The sequence below is a fragment of the Haplochromis burtoni genome, unplaced genomic scaffold (genome assembly GCF_018398535.1).
Source record: "Haplochromis burtoni strain Fernald_Lab_line unplaced genomic scaffold, NCSU_Asbu1 Contig_43, whole genome shotgun sequence".
NCBI classification, from domain to species: domain Eukaryota; kingdom Metazoa; phylum Chordata; class Actinopteri; order Cichliformes; family Cichlidae; genus Haplochromis; species Haplochromis burtoni.
Window position 1 is genome coordinate 2467577 of NW_024582404.1, and position 6526 is coordinate 2474102.

The following is a 6526-nucleotide window of genomic DNA, read 5'->3' on the forward strand; positions in this document are numbered from 1 at the left end:
GGCTTTCATATTATCACATTTCTATAGGATGTTGTCTTTATTCCTTGATATGAAACACTTTTCAGTGCCCTGGTTGTAAGTCTGTCCAAGTGCATGTAGGTGCTTTTTACAACCTTTTCATTTCCAAGTTTGGATGGATGCAGGGATGGATGGATGAATGGATGAGTGTATGGATGGACGGGTGCGTGGTTGGATGGATGGATGGATGGATGGGTGGTGTATGGATGATGGTAAAGAGTAAAACGTTTGATGGTAACACTGATTATCTTTAAAAAAAACAAACTAATGCTAGTATGCAAGATTCTCGCTGTGCAGTGAGAGACTTCCTGGTTAAACACACTAAAGAGGAGATACTGAAGCACAAAGCAGAGACAGTAGATGTCTTCTATCTGTCTTGATTGGATTTGAAAAGATACAAACTTGTGTTTAACAAAATAAAATCTGAACAGAGGACATCTAAAGAACCCTCAGGAGGGAGAGAAAAAAACTGATTTTTTTTAATGACTTTAAGGCTTAAGCAGCTCTGACTTTATTTTTGGTTTAAACTTTTGAATTTGTTATCAAAAGTATTTCCTAGTATCCAGGGGCAACTCAGTCTGTTTGGCATAACACTGTGGATACTGTCCCTTCTTCTCTTAAAACTTTGTTGGGTCCAACAGAAAACTTTAGTTTGTTTTAAGCATGTTTGAGTAAATGAAAAAGCTTTTTCATACAGTTCATGACAAATGACATGTAAAGACATTCTGCTACGCACTTCTGATATTAGCTGTCCACAGACGGCTGCTCTGATGGATGCAGATCTGTGTGAGTTACTGAAACTATATATTCAGCTGGAATTGAGCTTTTTCCTTTGAATCATCACTGTGGCACTCCTGAAGGTCACCAAGACCAACGTCTCATTGGCTCGGTTTGCTTTAGGGAGATTGTTTAGTTAAGAAACCACCAGATCCGACCTTTCTAAGCCTCCCCGAAAAAGAGCTGTCAGGCTGAGTCTTTGTTCAAATGTCGCACATCTACAATAATTTCACTGGCTGGGATGTTACAGACAAAAAAAAAAAAAAACACCCCATTGGATCCAGATTCTGGATCTTTTGCTCAGTGTGAGGAGTGCAGTGTTAGTCAGGATATCAGTGGCAGACAGGCATGTTTCCTTGGAGTGACGTGCTGGAAATGACATCAAATCCACAATCCTCTCTTTGTGTCCTCGGTCTATTCTTCTGTTTCCACACTGATGCACTTGGTAAACACAAGCAGGAACCTCTGAGCTGGAACCTGAGGGCGGAGGCTGCAGTTCCTCCAGTGACCACCTGAGGCTGGCCCCGTAGACTCACAGCATTACAGAGTTTGGCCCTTTTGAGTATGAACAGCAGCTTAATTCTTTTATAGGTCATCCATAATGACGGTGTCGCTGGTTTCTGTCTGTAAGGACTCACCTCTGCTACTCGAGTCACTGAACTGGACTTCTCCATCATATTTCTGTTTTTGGAACATTGTTTATATATTTATATGAAAGTATTTGGCATGTCCAAGAGTGAAATTCCAGTATTTTATTACACTGCTGCTTACAGACCAGCAAATATGTGTCTTTATGGGTGACACACCTCACAATCCTTAAATCATAACTCAGCACGTCCTCTTGTTCCAGTATGGCCACTCTTCCCACACAAGGCTGACACTGTGGCAGTGAAAGTGCTGATGTCCTTCAAATTTCAAGCTCTAAACCGGTGGGTGGCATCAACGCCCAATCATTCTACTGCTGCTTTGTTTTCTCCATGAATAGCAATAAGACTCTTTTTAATTCAAATGCAGTACACAAAACAGGCAGATACTGATTAACAAAGTCACCAAGCAACAAAGAAGAAACTGTAGAAAAATAACAGACTTTAAAGTTCAGCGTTGACATAAAGGAGCAGCCGTCACACTGAAAGCTGATTGAGTGCGGCTGGATTTCCACTATCCTCTCCTGCCAAGCTGAGGTGAGGCCAGGCGAACTCCTGCACAGAACGTGAGCATCGAATGACTCGACGTGTCATTATCTCGTCATCAGCTGGATCAAATTATTTCGTCTCGTTAGTGGACTTTAGTTTTATTTATCCACGACTCTTCCATAGCACTTGGGTTTTTTTTTTAAATGACAAAAACATTTTTCTTCTTCGGTGGTAAAAACTTGAAATATTTTCCCAACTGTTGTTGTGAGAATTCCCTCAAGGAAGGATCGTTTCCAGCTGTAACTGTGTTGCAGGACTCGTTACCATCAGTAAATTTCCCCACCAATACAAATAAACTTTGACTGACTGGCTGTCTGATTTAATCATAGAATAACAGAATGGCTGAATTCTGTGGCTAATGCACTGCATCGGACAGCATGACCGACCAATTCATTAACAACAATTAGTGATAATAGGAAACTAATTCAGCTTTGCAGCACGCAGCTTATCTGCCAGGCTCAGGAGAGACTCGGAGGCAGACCGTCACTTAAGTTCACAATTCTCATCTCTGGTCTCCTCTGTTCAAAGCGCATTGGGCCTCATTCACTAACATGGTCTTACAATAACTACAACAAACACATGGAGCAGTTCCACTCTTACTGTGTGCAGTCAGTGAATCGGACTTGTTTCCTGTCCACAGGCTCATGCTGTCTGCGCACTACGTTTCTCTACACGAGGACACAAGTTTACCTCAGTCTGAAGTGGAGAGAGCAGCGATGCTGTCGTGCTGCACAGAGACGGTCTGGCTGAAGAAACTGAATCAATAATTAATAATTTAATAACAGTATTCAAAAAGTAAGGCAGACAACGATAATAATAATAATCAGTTTAAAGACTGAGCTGCTTCTAAACTACAAACAAATGCGTCCATCCGTCTTCTGGTTATCCGGGGCCGGGTCGCGGGGGCAGCAGCCCAAGCAGAGAAGCCCAGACCTCCCTCTCCCCAGCCACCTCCTCCAGCTTATCTGGGGGAACACCAAGGCGTTCCCAGGCCGGCCGAGAGATAGAATCTCTCCAGTGTGTCCTGGGTCTGCCCCGGGGCCTCCTCCCGGTGGGACATGCAACACCAAACGAATCCAGTTATGAAATATTGATGACTGGCAGATTTGTTTGCACACACGTGTAGTTTGTTCAGATGCTACTGTGCCAGCCTAACCAGGCTTAGAGAGAAGAAGCCGTACTCATTATTAGGCCTTTGGAGTCTAAGATGTAGCACTCAGGCACCATCGCACACCTCTATAACATCTGCTGATTATCAGTACCTCGGTGCTGCTTACTTATCCTAATTCATATGAAAGCATATGGGTGGACTTTGTTTTCATGACTGTACAGTAATTCCTTGCTGTAGCTAGAAATTAAGTTACTTTAAACTTGTAGTTTATTATTTTGCCCCTCTGAAGTTTGGAAGCTGTTCTTCTAACTCATGAAGAGGTGATTTGGGAAGATGATGGATGAACATTTATAGGCTGGTAGCTTAGCCTGTGTAAAAATATCAAGACCTGGTTGATCAGCTGTTGGTCTAGGTTAAGACCAAATACCAGGTTACAGCTCTGCCATGAACCCAACACGTCAGTCACACTTCCTGTCTGACATCGACAACTTTCGGAGCTTTTTCTGTTGTGCGAGAAAGCAAAGCCTTCGATTTATTGATCGATCTGCATTCTTCCCCTCACCTGTGGCCACGAGCTGCTGGCAGTGCCAGAAAACACTGCAGACACAGGCGTCCTCACCGGGGCGTCTGGATTCTCCCTCGGAGGTTCGGGAGTGACTCGGAGCAGAGCTGCTCTTCCTCCACATTGGAAGGAGCCGCATGATTCAGTCTGGTTTCTAACACGAAGCCAGTGTTTAGAAATAAATCTCTAAAATGTGCTGCTCCGCACACCTTCACGAACCCTCCAGCTTCACAAATGTCATCAGTCGTTCATCAAATCGGAGACACGCAGAGCCTGTCGGGTCAGTCGATCGCTCAGTGCACACGGAGCCGCTGATGAGAGGCTGATCTCAGTTCAGGAGAGAGAAAGGATTTCCAGTCAAACTGACAACCAGATGGAGTTCATTTAAACTTTGACGTAACGAGTTCTTCTGCAGTCTGTCAGAAAGTCACGAAGGGTCGACTCCAGATCTGAGAGCCGAGGATTGTGATCTGAAAATAAAAGGATCTCCTTTGTTCCAATAAATATTCAGCTAAAGTTCATTTTGTGAAGATTTCTGTGGGCTGAGAAGTTCATCAAACCTCCGTTGCAGCTGTCAGACTTTTTGGCAGCTGGAGACTGAAACTTCATCTCTCATCTCCTCACTTGTTCCTCTGGCAATTTTTCCTCCAGTGGATTCATTTGTGGTTTATAAACCGTATATCTGCAGAGCTGGAAATATACAAGAAAGAACAGGCTGAAATTTCTAAATGAGGACTAGGACTCTTTGCTGGACTCAAAAGGCTTCGTCAGGTTTACAAAGGCAGGCTTCAGAAGTTTTGACGTGACCACAGTCCTTGAGTTTTCAGATATTTTTGAAAGAAGCTCTATAAATCTTCCATACATCCTCCATTTCTCCATCATCTGCAGTGAAATGCTGCCATGTCTAGTGAATAAATCCTGATGTACTGATCTCACCACGGTGTGCTTGGTCGCTCTGATCCTGCCTTTCATAAAACTCCTTCCTGTTTCCAGCTCATCTTCACGACTTCACTTCGCTAAAGTGAAGCTCTTAAGCTCAAATCAGAAGCTTCCCTGTCTGACGCAGACATTTGAGATGTTGACCCTGAGGTCCTGCTGAAGTTATGAACTCCTGATGATGTCTCGGGATTGGCAGAGAAGCTCGTTACCAGCTGATGTTTGTGAGATCGCCACACAGAGCCGTGGCAAAAAGACACGGACACACACATAATCGAGACGATTAAATGTGAGCAGATGTATAATAGCTGTGAGGATCTGCTGCCGGCCGCCAGCTTTTACGCTCACATTTCATCTAATAAAAAAATGAAAATGCACTTTCAGATATAGATATTTCCAAATAAATCAATAGAAAAACCGGTCGGCCGTGAAAACGCTAACGTGACGTGGCCTCCAAGATTTCCGTGTGTACCTCTGACCTTTGCATGCCGCCCTAGTTGTCCTCCCATCTGAGATACAGCCTTTGAGATCAAAAGGTTTCAGCACTGCAAAGGAAAACGAGCCTTTTCCTCGATCATGCGTTAAACTGATAGTGAACCTCGGAATCCGGAGGAAGACAAAGCCCTTTCCCGCTCGTCCTTTTAAGTTGTGCAAGCGTTAGAATGGACGGTCCCGTTTCCTGCCCTGAATGCAAACGTGCTGCAACGCCAGAAAAGCTGGAGCACCTGGCCTTTTCAGATCGCTATGGACGAGTCATTAGGAAGGAAAATTCCTTGATTCGGCTTGGAGCGACCTGCGTGTGCTGCTTGGAGAATGTGATGATGGTGGAGCCTCAGACAAAAGCTACAGAGGAATAGCAGGAATTACACCAGCACCTGACTTTTTCCAGCTGACATCTCTGGTGCTCAGACGAGGATTAACATCCAAATTGCCCCTCTCTTCCTGGGCTCAAGACTATCCCAACAGCTCCGCACTTCAAAGAGGCAGATAAAAAGGGCGATGGATGGTCATTCTTCAGGGGGAATTGGCTTAGTGAAGCTCTGTTTAAAATGGCAGGGATACAAAAAGCAGGGCTGTTTTGATGTGCCGTCCAGCCAGCTGCGTAGCACGGCGGCTCATCGTCTGCCCTCCAGTGCCTGAGCTGCACAATACAGCAGCGCTGCCATCAAATACAGCACGAAGCTCCGGGAAGAGCGGACAGCCAGCTGCAGCGGCTCCGATCGAGGGAGATCCTCAATACAAGACGGGGCTGTTTTTGGAACCTGATTTTGGTTTTGCTCACTTCAGTATGATTTTAATCAGAGTTCAGCACTTTTTCCTATTTTCACCTTCAAGGCAGATTTAATATTGTGACCGGAAAAGTCTCCTAATGTATATGAGTGTAAAAGAGTGCACCCAGCGGCTTTTATCTGTAGCCTGTTACAACCAAACTGACAGGATTAGCAGCTTTTATAAGCTTAACATGTGTACGAGGAATATAAAATACTGTGATAGATGTGGCACGACCAAACTTATTGCAACTTTGTGCAAAGATTTCACAGAACTCGTTGCTTTGAAGTGATTGCTTCAGAGACGGGACCACCTGCAACCACTCGCAGTCAGTTTCTGTCCCCAAAGCTACTGATGGAGTAAAGTTAGCAACAAGTCAGCCGTCTACAGTACATGCAGACAGAAGCAAAGGGGGATTGTTGCACAAACAGTGACAAAGTTGCCTATGGTAGTAAATCAGAGATTAACTGTAAAATGACACATGCATAAAACCATATAGGAATGGACCAAGTCCATCACAGGTGAGTTGCGCTCATCGGTGCAGGTGGACTCAGACAGGCAATCTGTCTGCAAACCTTCACCAGGCCGTCAAAGCAATCCTCCAACCAGGCGGCCTGTGCGATCACCTGTCGACTACATCACTACAATAACATTTAAAGT